Source organism: Pinus tabuliformis, chromosome 6, assembly GCF_031772625.1.
Source record: "Pinus tabuliformis cultivar Carrire ecotype Pingquan chromosome 6, CPIR1, whole genome shotgun sequence".
Classification (NCBI taxonomy): domain Eukaryota; kingdom Viridiplantae; phylum Streptophyta; class Pinopsida; order Pinales; family Pinaceae; genus Pinus; species Pinus tabuliformis.
The window spans coordinates 1,577,038,100-1,577,052,964 of NC_142292.1; the positions used below are offsets into that span (position 1 = coordinate 1,577,038,100).

Sequence of the window (14,865 nt, forward strand, 5' to 3'; positions counted from 1 at the left end):
AATGTCGTTGTAAAAATATTAAAATCCATGGTTTCCAATCAGTTCCATAGCATTAATGGTTTCAAATTGACTGGTTTCTATTACACTGAGTTTGTTGAAGAATGTTCAAGAATATCATCTTCTATGGTGTGAGGATTTCTGAAAGTTTATTTGACCAATTTGATGATCCCGACGTAAATAAAATTGTCTCATGTTTTTAGAGGTGAAGATCTGGATTAGTCGGTACCGCTTCTTGTATTTTGTTTGTGTGGGTAAAATTATACCAGTCACAGGTTTTGTGCTGGTGCTTGTTTCATTTGCCCCCTTTTTATAATTTTTGTAAAATCATTTTACACTTTTCTACATATGTCCTACAGTGCTATTGTTATACAATGGTATTAACTGATGTGTATTTCCTACAAAATTATCTTGTCACGCTTCCTCGTGCCTCCCAAAAAATGAAACCCAGTATATGATTATGTAATCCGATGATATATAAAAAGTTTACACTTATCATTTCAGTGCAACTCTATGTACTCCCTTTCATGAATCACCTGACAACTTGTGTCGCACCATTTCTCCTTTAGCTGCCATATATATTTATATGATTAGAATGGTTAGCTCCAAGGTTGTGAGCCTTTGATATTCATTTGCAAAGATGGTGGTGGTTTGGTTTAATTGAGGTTGATTGTTCTGTTGTATATGTAGTTATTTGAATTTTATTTATATTTCAAAACATTTGGCTAATAATGAATAATTATAACGTATCATTTGGCATTAATAAAAGGCAGCTTTATAATGGAATGGAAGCCAAATTAATAACACATCAAAATGCATTTCATGAGAGACATCTTGATTGGAGATCCTCATGTGAGTGGAGTCTTTGGTCTCCCAGGTTTCAAACTCAAACTTTTCTTAAATGAATAGTATAATCATATATAAATATTGTATCAATTTATAAAAAAAACTTAACACATCACAATACACTGCAATTATTACCAAAATATATAAAATACAAATACATAAACTAGACATTGTTCACAACTCATTGTTCTCTCCCACTACTCTTGGACTTTGAAATGGGACTTGGATATCTATTGTGCTTCTTGGAGCACTCTATTGGAAATAAATGACATAATGCCGATTGCTCGTTAAATTTGTTAGTTCTTTTCAAACTTAGTCTATTGTATTTTTCATTTAGGTATGATTTCCATTAAGTATAATGGATATACATTTAGTTGGCCATTAAAGTAAGGAACGAGATTAGTGTTTGGGCATGCCCGATCTTAAATTTATTTATTCACTAGACACATAGGGTAATATCTCATTTTTCTATGCCTATCATACCCCTAAATCTCTAAGATATTTATGGAACAAATTTCTCATTTTACTTTGGAAACTATTTAAAACTTATTCAAGCGCACTTACTTTTGTTGCAGCATTCTTTTCATCCACAAGAGAAGCATTGGACATGGGCAAGTAGGTGAGATCTGTAATCATCGTTTGAAAACTCAAGAGTGGATCTAGCCTTTCTATGCAATTTGTGCCTAGCCAATTTTTGTCTAACTCTTTGAAGTTGTCCTCTTGCTTGCATTGACCCCAAGGGTTAAAGCAACAAGGTGAAAAATAATCCATTTAATCTTTATATAATGTTTATTCTATTAGAAATAAGAGTTTTTTATATTTAATGAATTAGTTTTTCAAGATGATATTCTCAAATCTTCTATTCCTTCCGTGCAATTTCTAATTTATGCTTATCGCCTTATATTCAAAGTATGATAGATGTAGGTTAGCATTTTTCAAGGTACAATGTATGTGAGATTAGCCTTTTTTGAGGTACAATTTATGTGAGCATCATACTCTCATTAATATATGTTTTTTGCTCTTTTGGGAACATCGCAGTCTCATTAGTCTATGTTTTTGGTTCTCTTCTTGGATTTATTCTTGTTAATTTTGTTTTAAATATTACTTGAGATTTTATTTCACTTTTTAATTGAAAAATCTATATTTTCAATGTTTTCAATAAATTAAATAAATTTATATATTCAAAAATTTACTCTAAATAATAAAATTTATAGTTTCACTTGAAAAATTCTAATAGAAAAATAAATCCTTATAAGAGATTTTATTACATCATTTTAAATATATAAATTAAAAACAAATTTATATTTTATTAAAGCACATCAAAATTTGTAAATTTTAATAAAATTTTAAAAGTACCATCACTTTAAAAAGTTATTAGTAAATTAAATCTAATTCCAAAAATAGAGATAATAAGGTACATTGAAAAAGAGATTTTATTAAATATTTTCAAATATTTAAATTTAAAAGAAAAAAATATAAATTATATTTTTTTTAAATATATAATTTAAAATTTATTATAAAAAAAAATAATAATTATTAAATTTTACTTTTATAAAAAAATATTAATACACTAAAATTTACTAATTTTATTAAACATTTAGATAAATAATATCATTTTGACAAGTTTTTGTTAAATTTTTAATAAATAATTCATTTTTCACAATCTAGCTCTTAGTCTATGAAACCGATACCAAAAGTGCCTCAGTTAATTCACTAAATCAATTTTCAGAATAACCTTAATCTACAAAACCCATTTCCAAAAATACTAAAGTGATGCAGTTAATCAACCTCTTAAACCACAATTATGTAATATGATGACTTTACTGATGACTCTTCTAATGATACTCTTAACTACAACCACTTTAATGAAATATAAAATCAGAGGACAAATTATAAAATAATTAGTAGAATAACTTTATTCTGACACGTCGTACTTTACTACTTTTGTAAGAAATTCATTGTCGTTAAATGTTGAAGTTCATCAAAATTTATTCAAAAGAACAAAACTGAGCAAAATGAGGGACAGCCCAGAGTTTCCATTATTCAGTGGCTATTATATAATAAATTTATTCGATATTTCTGGATTTCATATGTTAGAATTAATGGAGAATAGGCTATTATTGTTACGTAGTTGTGATTTTCCTTTCTATAGTTATTCAGTTCCTATTCTCCTGAGATATGATTTGTTGTCCCTAACAAATTGTATCTATTTAATATTCAGATTAATGTGAAGTTGCGATGTGGCATTTTGCTTGAGGTAGATCCTGGTGATCTGCACCTGTGAGCTCCTCTTGTTTTGGTTTATCATTTCATGTCGTCCCTATGCAACTCTTGATATGGTATCAGAGCTGCAAGGTTGTCGATCCTGTACGCTGAGTGAAGGGCGCGAGGCAAAATCGTCACATGTTTTAGGTGCATAAACACGACGATCCCACTGTGACACTCCTCGCATGTGGGATTCTCACATCTTGGTGCAGGTGTGGGTAGAATGTTGCAACTCCGAGTTGTATAACTGCGTCGAACTTCACGAATCCTTGGTGGATAAACGTGATGACCTTGAGGTGAAGAAAAAAATAGTTGTGTGTTTTTTTTCTCTTGTGGTGGGAAGTGAATCAAGCCCAAAGGCTGCGGTTTCAATGAACAAAAACTACATGTTTGTTTTTTTGGTGCTCTGTCATCTGAGGTGGAGGCATTCAGGCCGTGAGGAGGCAAGAGTGTAGACTATCGCATTGTGATTGAGATCTACTGTCGATTTCCAGAAGGCAAGATTGCCAAGCAAAAAAGAAACCAGCATAGAGGTGGTAGGACTTGCCTAGAGGCTGTGAGGAGAAGGCCAAGGAGGCCGGACTTGCCCAGAGGCCACGAAGAGGAGGCCGAGGAGGCCGGATTTTGTTCTTTGTTTGCAAGCTATGAGGAGATCAACAACAGTGAAAAAGAAATCAAGTTGGAGGTCGCACGAGGCACGCAGGAGATTGCCATCCTCGGTGCAGCGTGAGATCCTATTCCATATAGTGAGAGGGCATGAGAATTGAATGTTCATTGCTTTGTTGAATTAAAATCTACCATTTTTTAATATCTGTTGAGGTGGCCCCTTGCAACAAGAAGTTTGAATAATTATCATTTAGATAATTAATTTTTTTTTTAAATTGAAATGTTTTAAATCTTTGATTAAAAAATATGGAGTGGTTCGTTATTAAAAGGGACGATTGGTTTTAAGGAAAGAATATGGGTTTTTTATTTAAAGAGTTTTTTTTTCTTAACTCTTTAAAGAATTCCAGTTCTTTTAATTCTTTATTTAAAGAATAGGAGGAGTTATTCATTTGAAAAAGGTGGAGAAATTGAAAAAAAGGGAGATATTGGCTCTTTTTTTTGTGGATCTAGCATTTTCCAGATTATTTTTTTAAGATCGGGATTGTTTATAAATTGGTGAAGTTTTTTATTCATTCAAGATGAATAACCAAATTGTGGAAGCTTATCTCGATGACAGTAATAAGCTTGATGGTTCCAATTACACTAATTAGAAGTTTAAGCTCTAAACTCTGCTTGAGGGGACAAAATGCCTATGGCATTGTCACCAGTGATGAGGTCAAGTCGACTATTGCAACTGGTGGATCGAATACAGTAATACAAGACTAGGAGAAAAGGGAGATGAAGGCAAAGGTTCTCCTAAAGTTATCAATCAAAGATTGCATCATCCCTCACATTTAGGAGTGCAAGACAACGAATGATATATGGACGATTCTCAAAGAAATGTACAAGATCAAGAACGCCAGTCAAACTTTGTACCTCAGGAACAATATTCTCTCCATCAAGCTAGAGGATAATGAGTCTGTTTCTTCATTCATATCCCAGATAAAGGACGTTAAATATAAATTAATTGATATCGGTGAGAATGTGTCGAATGGTGATCTGGTGACGATTACCATGAACGGCATGACAGATGATTATCAGAGGTTTATAACGGGATTGAATGCAAGAGAAAAGCCTCAAGGATTTGAAAAGCTTACCGGGATCTTGCTACAGAAAGAAGAAAGGAGATTGTCCCTCAAACCTCAAAATCTAGATCTTGCATTGATGACCAAGTTCAAGCCGAAGGGGAAAGCAGTGGCTGATCACAGGAAGGGCAGCGTATCACGAAAAAGGACACCACAAGGTATGACCTCGCATAAACATGACTCTGCTCCTAAATGTTTTTATTGTGGTAACATAGGCCATATTGCTAAATTTTTCCATAAGAAAAAGGTAGATGGGGAGAGGTACAAGTAGAAAATACATGCAGGTCATGTGGCTGATGTAGATCAAAACCAAGATGTCAGATTATTTATGGCTGAGACTGCACTAGCCACTGAGGAGGATGAATAAGATATTTGGTTCGTAGATTCTGGAGCCTCCTCACATATGACAGGTAAAAAGAAATGGTTCAGAAATTTTAGAGAATCCAACACTGGAGTAAAAGTATACCTTGGAGATGATAAAGGGTACGAGATCAAGGGACATGGAGATGTCCTTGTCACTCTGCCTGATGGAAACATCAAGAATATATCTGATGTGTGGTATGTACCTGGTATTAAGAAGAACCTGATTTCTATATCAAATATTATAGATCAAGATCTTAAGGTAGAATTCTTTAAATCCTATTGCATTATTAACGACTTGTTGGACCAGATGAAGCCTATTGCTATAGCTGTTCATATAGGAGGACTCTACAAACTGGATGTGAAGAGTACACCACAGCAAGAATTGATGTCATGGGATAAGTCCGCTGAAAACTTGTGGAATCAGAGACTTGAGCACATCAATTTCAGTGATCTTCTACTGTTGCAAAACAAAGGTATGGTGAATTCTCTTCCTATTTTGAAAAAGTTGCATATTGATTGTGAAGAATGTGCATTCGGTAAACAACATAGAGATGAATTTCTTGCTATTAAATATAGGAAACAGAGGGATACACTCGAACTTGTACACACTGATTTATGTGGGCCTATGCAGACAAGATCGTTAGGTGGGGCCTCTGGGAAGACTAAAGTTTGAGTTGTTTAGGGACATATTAGGTGTGTTCAAGAACCCTTTTTCCATTTAGGGGGAGTGTTAGAATTAATGGAGAATAGACTATTATTGTTACGTAATTGTGATTTTCTTTTCTATAGTTATTCAGTTCCTATTCTCCTGGGATATGATTTGTTGTCCCTAACAAATTGTATCTATTTAATATTCAGATTAATGTGAAGCTGTAGTGTGACGTTTTGCTTGAAGTAGCTCCTGGTGATCCACACCTGTGAGCTTCTCTTGTTTGGTTTATCATTTCATGTCTTCCCTGTGCAACTCTTGACATCATATTCATTTATATTTCCAGTTTTCAATGGCCAACATTTTTCTCACTACACAAAATTTCTTTGTATGTTGGAGTAATTTTTATTCCTAACGTTATTAGTTACTAATTGTTAATTGTTACCGAACTTTGTTGGCAGTTGTTGAACTTCAATGTCACATAACATTAAACTTGTGCAAGTTGAATCATTGGATTTTGGGTATCAATACTTTTCAGATAAACTTGTGATTCCATTACTCTCAAAGTATTTTAATGTTTGAGGTTCATTCTTGCGCGATTCGTCCTTTCATATTCTTCCATCAGCGATTCAATCCAGCCATCGCTAAATCAAAACCTCTGTAAAAACTCCATCATAAATGAATCAGCTGGGCACCAATATTAAATGAAAATCCCATCCGACAAGGACTTTAAATGCCTTAAAGAAAAAAGAGGTAGACCTGTTTTAATATTTGTGAATGATAATAGTTCCTGTGGATGAAATGACCCATTGATGTGATAAAACCTCTTTCATTTTTCATTCGTTCATGTCATATTTATTTGGAATAATATTAAATAGTTATTTTTCTTGCAGCCGTCCCCATATTCTGATTGATTTGTAGGAGACGCAGCTACTTTAACCGACAGTTTGTCCTATCTAAAGGAACTATCGACTCCCCACTGGAATCTATTTTTTTCTACATCCGACTGTTCGTTAGACTTTGGATTAGAAGAGTTCTACATGGGACCGGCTAAAATAGCCGAGGAGATTAATGAGTTTGAAGATATATCTTCTTATCAAAGCAATATCCAGCCAATTAATAGTTTTACAGTGGCTGGTTATCAACGAATGGACGAATTTCACGATAACAGTACACAACACAAAGAATGGATTAAAAGCTAACACTCCTGAGGAGTGATGCTATCAATGTGAAAGTTTATTAAATGATTATAAATTTTAATGTAATGCTCAATTTTTGCAAAAATATTTGAAGAAATTTTGTTGTAATTTTTTTTTTCATTTATAAAAGTTGGTTCCATAGACTTGTTACAATGGAGATATGTAATTAATGCTGCCACTTTTCACAATTGATTTAGTGAACTCAGGCTGACACTTGTGGGAATGGGTATAATGAATTAATGGCATATTCAAAATAATGTTGTCTATTTGAAAGTTTATTAAAATTTATAAATTTACTGTAATAGTATTTATAAATTTTAATGTAATAATGTATGTGAGGAATATTTTTTTTAATAAGGTATTTTAAATTTATATAGTTAAATAGATCTACTTTAAAGGAATTTTATAGTTCAAATTAAATAAAATCCCTTTATTTTAATTTAGAAGTTGTTTTGGATTTCACTTACGTTAAGTTATTTACCTTATTTATTAAAAAACAAAAAAAACAAAAAAAATTTAGAGAATGTGTTATTTAAGTAAAATAGAAGGATTTAATGTGTTCCCTGTGGGAAGAAAAACCAAACAAATTTTAAAAAGTATTTTAACAAAAAAAATTAATAAAAATTTCAAATATTTTGTTATATTAAAAATTTAAAATATTAAGTACTATACAGTAAATTAATGCTTATTAAACAAATTATTTTATTTAATTAAAATTTTATTTTTATTTTTTAAATTTCATCTTATTTTTATAAAATATATATATATATATATATATATATATATATATATATAAACAGTAAATATACCCAATATTTACTTACTGACTACCATGGCTGCACAGACAAATAGATGTCAAGACGTATTCTAATAAAAGCAAACTGCAGCACGTTAACAGTTTTACAGTCTGCAATAAAAAAACTCCTTTGGTAACGCGCGCAAATATTGGATTCACATAGTCAATCAGTTAAAAAATGAAGTGTTTGTAATGAAGGGCACAAACAGTGAGCTTCTGGTATGGAAAGAGACAACCACACTCGGGAGGAAGACCCTCGGCCGTTGCTATCAGGAAATGTAATATTAGAGTTGAAGACTCAATTCAAGAGTGATGGTTGCATTTTGGTGGTTGAAATTTATACATCAATTTAACTAGAGAATCTATAGGGTTTGCGCTGACTATATATATTATTTACTTAAACCTTGCCAGCTAATACTATCATGGAGAGCCTGGTGATTAATATTCTAACATATAATTTTGGGGAAAATCTTACCTATGTTGCTCTATTTATTAATTTAAGAATTAATTTAACTTATTATTGTTCAATAAAATTTTGGGGAAAATCTTACTTATGTTGTTTTATTTATTAATTTAAGAATTAATTTAACTTATTATTGAGACCCCCTGTTTGTGGGATAGGGGATCTACTTCCGTGTAACAATTTGACTAAGTCTACGAAGGCATACATACTCTACCCCTCTGGTTTTGAACCTGTGACCTCTTAGGAGGAAACATATCCTCTTAACCATTAAGCCCACTCAAGCCAAATAAATTTATATTATTTGAAATGAATATTTTGAACCTGTGACTTCTTAGGAAGAAAGATATGCTCTTAATCATTAAGCCCACTCAATTTTATAATATATATATATATGAAAAACTACATAAATCATTCCAATTTTGAAATAATTTAAACTTACAATTTTAGAAAATCTCAGAAAAGATCTCAAACGTTAATTAGTGAGGCTACTCTATTTGCATACATTGTACCTTGAAGAAAAGCTAAGCTGCATACATTGTACTTATGATATGGCGATGGGATTTCCGGTGTAACGTCAACGTAGAAATTTGGAACGTAACGCATTATTACTGTCGACTCACACCAGCATCCACTCTCTCATATTCAAAGTTTCCACATAATGTGGACATGGTCACTGTAATAAGAAGTTTTTCAGTCAATGATACCGTTCTTCTATTACCCTCAAAGTCTATTTATGAATGGCTGTAATGATTTAGAAAAGAAAATTGCTAGAAAATTGCTCTCCCCGTGTTCCGACCCTCTTAAATTTCCACCGTACCCATTTGTCGTTTCATCATACTCTCCGTATTGATTTTCTGCTTCTTCTTTTTTTCTGTCCGCGTGAGGTGATAGTCTTCGATTTTGGCTTTTTATAAGAAAATCTGTGACAGATGTGCCCTTCGAAATCATAACCTAGAATTGTCACATGGTTATTATTTGCCAAACAATTGAACCCCGGAATCTAATTGCTTTTATATATACTCAACCCCAGGGGCAAGTGCCGTTATCTGTTTGTTTCCAGCAGGGGTTTAGTTTAATTCGCATACATTGTAGATAAGCCGATGGGATTTTCATTTAATATTCCTGCGTAGCTGATTCGTTTGTGATGGAGTTTTTACAGAGGTATTGATTTAGCGATGGCTGGAAATTGAACAGCTGATGGAAGAATATGAAATGACGAATCGGACAAAAATGAACCTAAAACATTAAAATAGTTTGACAGGAATGGAATCACAAGTTTATCTGAAAACTATTATGAAATGACGAATCGGACAAAAATGAACCTAAAACATTAAAATAGTTTGACATGAATGGAATCACAAGTTTATCTGAAAACTATTGATACCCAAAATCCAATGATTCACATTGCACAAGTTTAATGTTATGTGAAATTGGAGTTTGACAACCGAAATCACGAGACAGGATTATAAGTTCTCGGGTCAAAACAAAAAAGATCTGAGAGAGCAGGTTAGTATGTTTTTGGTATACAATTATTTGCCTAGAGGTAACGAAGAAATTCCTTCAAGAGAGATCAAAATGAAGAGTTGACTGGGGCATTGTTCACAAAATTGCTTTATACATTACTTGAGCTCTTACTTATTCCATGAGGATTGTGTTCCACGTGTGTTGCATCCAGATATCAAACCTACCAATATTCTTCTTGATAACAATTTCAATGCCTATCTGTTCGACTTTGGCCTTCCTAGGCTTCTAGGAACTTCTGAAACTCATGCAACGACTGATCTAGCAGGCACATTTGGTTATGCTGCATGCCATAACATGCAGTGTTTCAGATAAGGCAGATGTTTATAGCTATGCGGTTGTGCTTTTAGGGTTACTTTCTGATAAGAAAGCTCCCGATCCTTCATTTTCTAGCTACGGTAATGAATTCAACATTGTTGTTTGGGCATGTATGTTGCTTCGACAAGGACGGGCCTAACTTGCAGGCCTATGGGATGTAGGTCCTCATGATGATTTAATTGAGATGCTGCACGTTGTTTTCATGTGTACTGTGGATTCGCTTTCAATTAGGCATCAACGAAGCAAGTTGTGTAGAGACTGAAACGATCAATGTTTTTGTAATACTAAGTCAAGGTTACAATTCCACTGCCTTGTCCTTTACTGTTTTGTGTCAAAGATCCGAATGTAAATTGGATGTTAGGAGATGAACAAAATGTCCTTGTAAAAATAATAAAATCCATGGTTTCCAATCAGTTCCATAGCATTAATGCTTTCAAATTGACTGGTTTCTATTACACTGAGTTTGTTGAAGAATGTTCAAGAATATCATCTTCTTCTATGGTGTGAGGATTTCTGAAGGTTTATTTGACCAATTTGATTATCCCGACTCAAATAAAGTTGTCTCATGCTTTTAGAGGTGAAGACTGGATTAGCTGGGACCGTTTCTTGTATTTTGTTTGTGTGGGTAAAATTATACCAGTCACAGGTTTTGTGCTTGTGCTTGTTTCATTTGCCCCCTTTTCATAATTTTTGTAAAATCATTTTACACTTTTCTCCTTTCATGAATCACCTGACAGCTTGTGTCGCACCATTTCTCCTTTAGCTGCCATATACATTTATATGATTAGAATGGTCAGGTCCAAGGTTGTGAGCCTTTGATATTCATTTGCAAAGATGGTGGTGGTTTGGTTTTTATTTATATTTCAAAACATCAGGTCCAAGGTTGTGAGCCTTTGATATTCATTTACAAAGATGGTGGTGGTTTGGTTTTTATTTGAATTTTATTTATATTTCAAAACATTTGGTTAATAATGAATAATTATAACGTATCATTTGGCATTAATAAAAGGCAGCTTTATAATGGAATGGAAGCCAAATTGATAACACATCAAAATGCATTTCATGAGAGACATCTTGATTGGAAATTCTCATGTGAGTGAAGTCTTTTGTCTCCAAGGTTTCAAACTCAAATCTTTTTTAAATAAACAATATAATCATATTTATATATGGTTAATTTATAAAAAAACTTAACACATCAGAATACAATGTAATTATTACCAAAATATATAAAATACAACTCGTTGTTCTCTCCCACTACTCTTGGAATTTGAAATGGGACTTGGATATCTATTGTGCTTCGTGGAGCACTCTATTGGAAATAAATGACATAAATGTCCATTGCTTTTTTAAATTTGTTAATTCTTTTCAAACTTAGTCTATTGTATTTTCCATTTAGGTATGATTTGCATTATACTTAATGGATATACATTTAGTTAGCCATTAAAGTAAGGAACGAGATCAATGTCTGGGCATGTCCGATATTAAACTTATTTATTCACTAGACAAATAGGGTAATATCTCATCTTTTTATGCCTATCATACTCTTAAATCTCTCGGATATTTATGGAATAAATTTCTCATTTTACTTTGGAAACTATTTTTAACTTATTCAAAGGCACTTACTTTTGTTGCAGAATTCTTTTCATCCACAAGAGAAGCATTGGACATAGGGAAGTAGGTGAGATCTGTAATCATCGTTTGAAAACTCAAGAGTGGCTCCAGCCTTTCTGGGCAATATGTGCCTAGCCAAATTTTTGTCTAACTCTTTGAAGTTGTCCTCTCGGTTGCATTGACCCCAAGGGTTAAAGCAACAATGCAAAAACTAATCCATTTAATCTTTATATAATGTTTATTCTATTAAAAATAAAAGTTTTTTTATATTTAATGAATTAGTTTTTCAAGACGATATTCTCAAATCTTCTATCCCTTCGATAATAAAGGCAATTACTAATTTATACTTATCACCTTATATTCAAAGTAAGATAGATGCAGGTTAGCATTTTTCTAAGTACAATGTATGTGAGATTAGCTTTTTTCGAGGTAAAATTTATGTGAACATAGTACTCTCATTAATATATGTTTTTGGCTCTCTTGGGAACATCACAGTCTCATTAATCTATGTTTTTGGTTCTCTTCTTAGTTTATTCTTGTTAATTTTGTTTTAAATGTTACTTGAGATTTTATTTCACTTTTTAGTAGAAAAAACTATGTTTTCAATGTTTTCAATAAATTAAATAAATTTATATATTCAAAAATTTACTCTAAATAATAAAATTTATAATTTCACTTGAAAATTTCTAATAGAAAACTAAGTTATCAATATAAACTACTATCTCCCTATTCCAATAAAAAAAACTATAACATTTATTAGTTAACAACCAGTATAAACTAATACAAACGAGATAAATATATAAATTAAAAATCTTTATAAGAGATTTTATTACATTATTTTAAATATATAAATTAAAAACAATTTTATAGTTTATTAAATCACATCAAAATTTGTAAATTTTAATAAAATCTTAAAAATTACCATCACTTTAAAATGTTATTAGTAAATTAAATCTAATTCTAGTAAATTAAATCTAATTCCAAAATTAGAGATAGTAAGGTACATTGAAAAAAAGATTTTATTAAATATTTTCAAATATTTAAATTTAAAAGAAAAAAATATTAATTATATTTCCTTAAATATATAATTTAAAATTTATTATAAAAAGAAAAATTATTAAATTTTACTTTTATAAAAAAATATTATTACATTAAAATTTACTAATTTTATTAAAAATTTAGATAAATAATATCATTTTGACAAGTTTTTGTTAAATTTTTAATAAATAATTCATTTTTCACAATCTAGCTGTTAGTCTATGAAACCGATACCAAAAGTGCCTGAGTTAATCCACTAAAACAATTTTCAAAAGTAATCTCAATTTCAGAATAACATTAATCTACAAAACCCATTTCCAAAAATACTAAAGTGATGCAGTTAATCAACCTCTTAAACCACAATTATGTAATAAGATGACTTTACTGATGACTCTTCTACTGATACTCCTAACTACAACCACTTAAATGAAATATAAAATTAGAAGACAAATTATAAAATAAGTAGTAGAATAACTTGATCCTGACACATTGTACTTTACTGCTTTTGTAAGAAATTCATTACCGTTAAATACTGAAATCATCAAAATTTATTCCAAAGAACAAAACTGAGCAAACTGAGGGACAACCCATAGTCTCCATTATTCAGTGGCTATTATATAATAAATTTATTCAATATTTCTGGATTTCATATGTTAGAATTAATGGAGAATAGGCTATTATTGTTACGTAGTTATGATTTTCTTTTCTATAGTTATTCAATTCCTATTCTCCTGAGATATGATTTGTTGTCTCTAACAAATTGTATCTATTTAATATTCAGATTAATGTGAAGTTGCGGTGTGGTGTTATTCTTGAGGTAGCTCCTGGTGATCCGCACCTATGAGCTCCTCTTGTTTTGGTTTATCATTTCATGTCTTTCCTGTGCAACTCTTGACATGGTATCAAAGCTGCAGGGATGTTGATCCTGTACGCTGAGTGAAGGGTGCGAATGAGGTGAAATCATCGCATGTTTTAGGTGCATAAACACGATGATCCCACTGTGACACTCCTCGCATGTGGGATTCTCACATCTCGGTGTGGGTGTGTATAGAATGTCGTGACTCCGTGTTGTATAACTACGTCGAACTTCGTGAATCCTTGGTGGATAAATGCAACGACATTGAGGTGAAGAAAAAAGAGCTGTGTGTTTTTTTCTCTTGTGGTGGGCAGTGAATCAGGCCCAAAGGCTGCGGTTTCGGTGAAAAAAAAATTCATGTTTATTTTTTTCATGCTCTGTCGTCTGAGGTGGAGGCATTCAGGCCGCGAGGAGGCAAGAGTGTGGACTGTCCCACTATGATTGAGATTTGCTGCTAATTTCCAGAAGGCAAGATCGCCAAGCAAAACAAACCAGCATAGAGGAGGTAAGACTTGCCGAGAGGCCGCGAGGAGAAGGCCGAGGAGGCCGGACTTGCCCGGAGGCCATGAAGAGGAGGCCGAGGAGGCCAGATTCTATTCTTTGTTTGCAGGCTACAAGGAGATCAACAACAGCGAAAAGAAATTAGCTTGGAGGCCGCACGAGGCATGCAAGAGATTTCCATCCTTGGTGCAGCATGAGATCCTCTTCCATCTGGTGAGAGGGATTGAGAACTGAATGTTCATTGCTACGTTGAATTTAAATCTACTGTAAATATCTGCTGAGGTGGCCCCTTGCAACAAGAAGTTTGAATAATTATCATTTAGATAATTAAAGTTTTTTTTAATTGAAGTGTTTTAAATCTTTAATTAAAAAATATGGAGTGGCTCGTTAATAAAAGGGGTGATTGGTTTTAAGGAAAGAATATGGGTTTTTTATTTAAAGATTTTTTATTTAAACTCTTTAAAGAATCCTAGTTATTTTAATTCTTTATTTAAAGAATAGGAGGAGTTAATCATTTGAAAAAGGTGGGGAAATTGAAACAAAAGGGAGATCTTGGTTCCTTTTTTTGTGGATCTAGCATTTCCCAGATTATTTTTTTAAGATCAGAGTTGTTTATAAATTGGTGAAGTTTTTTATTTATTCAAGATGAATAACCAAATTGTGGAAGCTTATCTCAATGAGAGTAATAAGCTTGATGGTTCCAATTACACTA

General features: G+C 32.2%; 1 pseudogene across 1 annotated transcript in view; it reads left to right on the forward strand.

The window, feature by feature from the left end:
- The window catches only part of LOC149264825 (transcription factor MYB3 pseudogene), a 199,597-nt pseudogene that overhangs the window by 25,360 nt on the left and 159,372 nt on the right, over positions 1-14,865 (forward strand). The gene's annotated exons all lie outside the window — the stretch shown is intronic.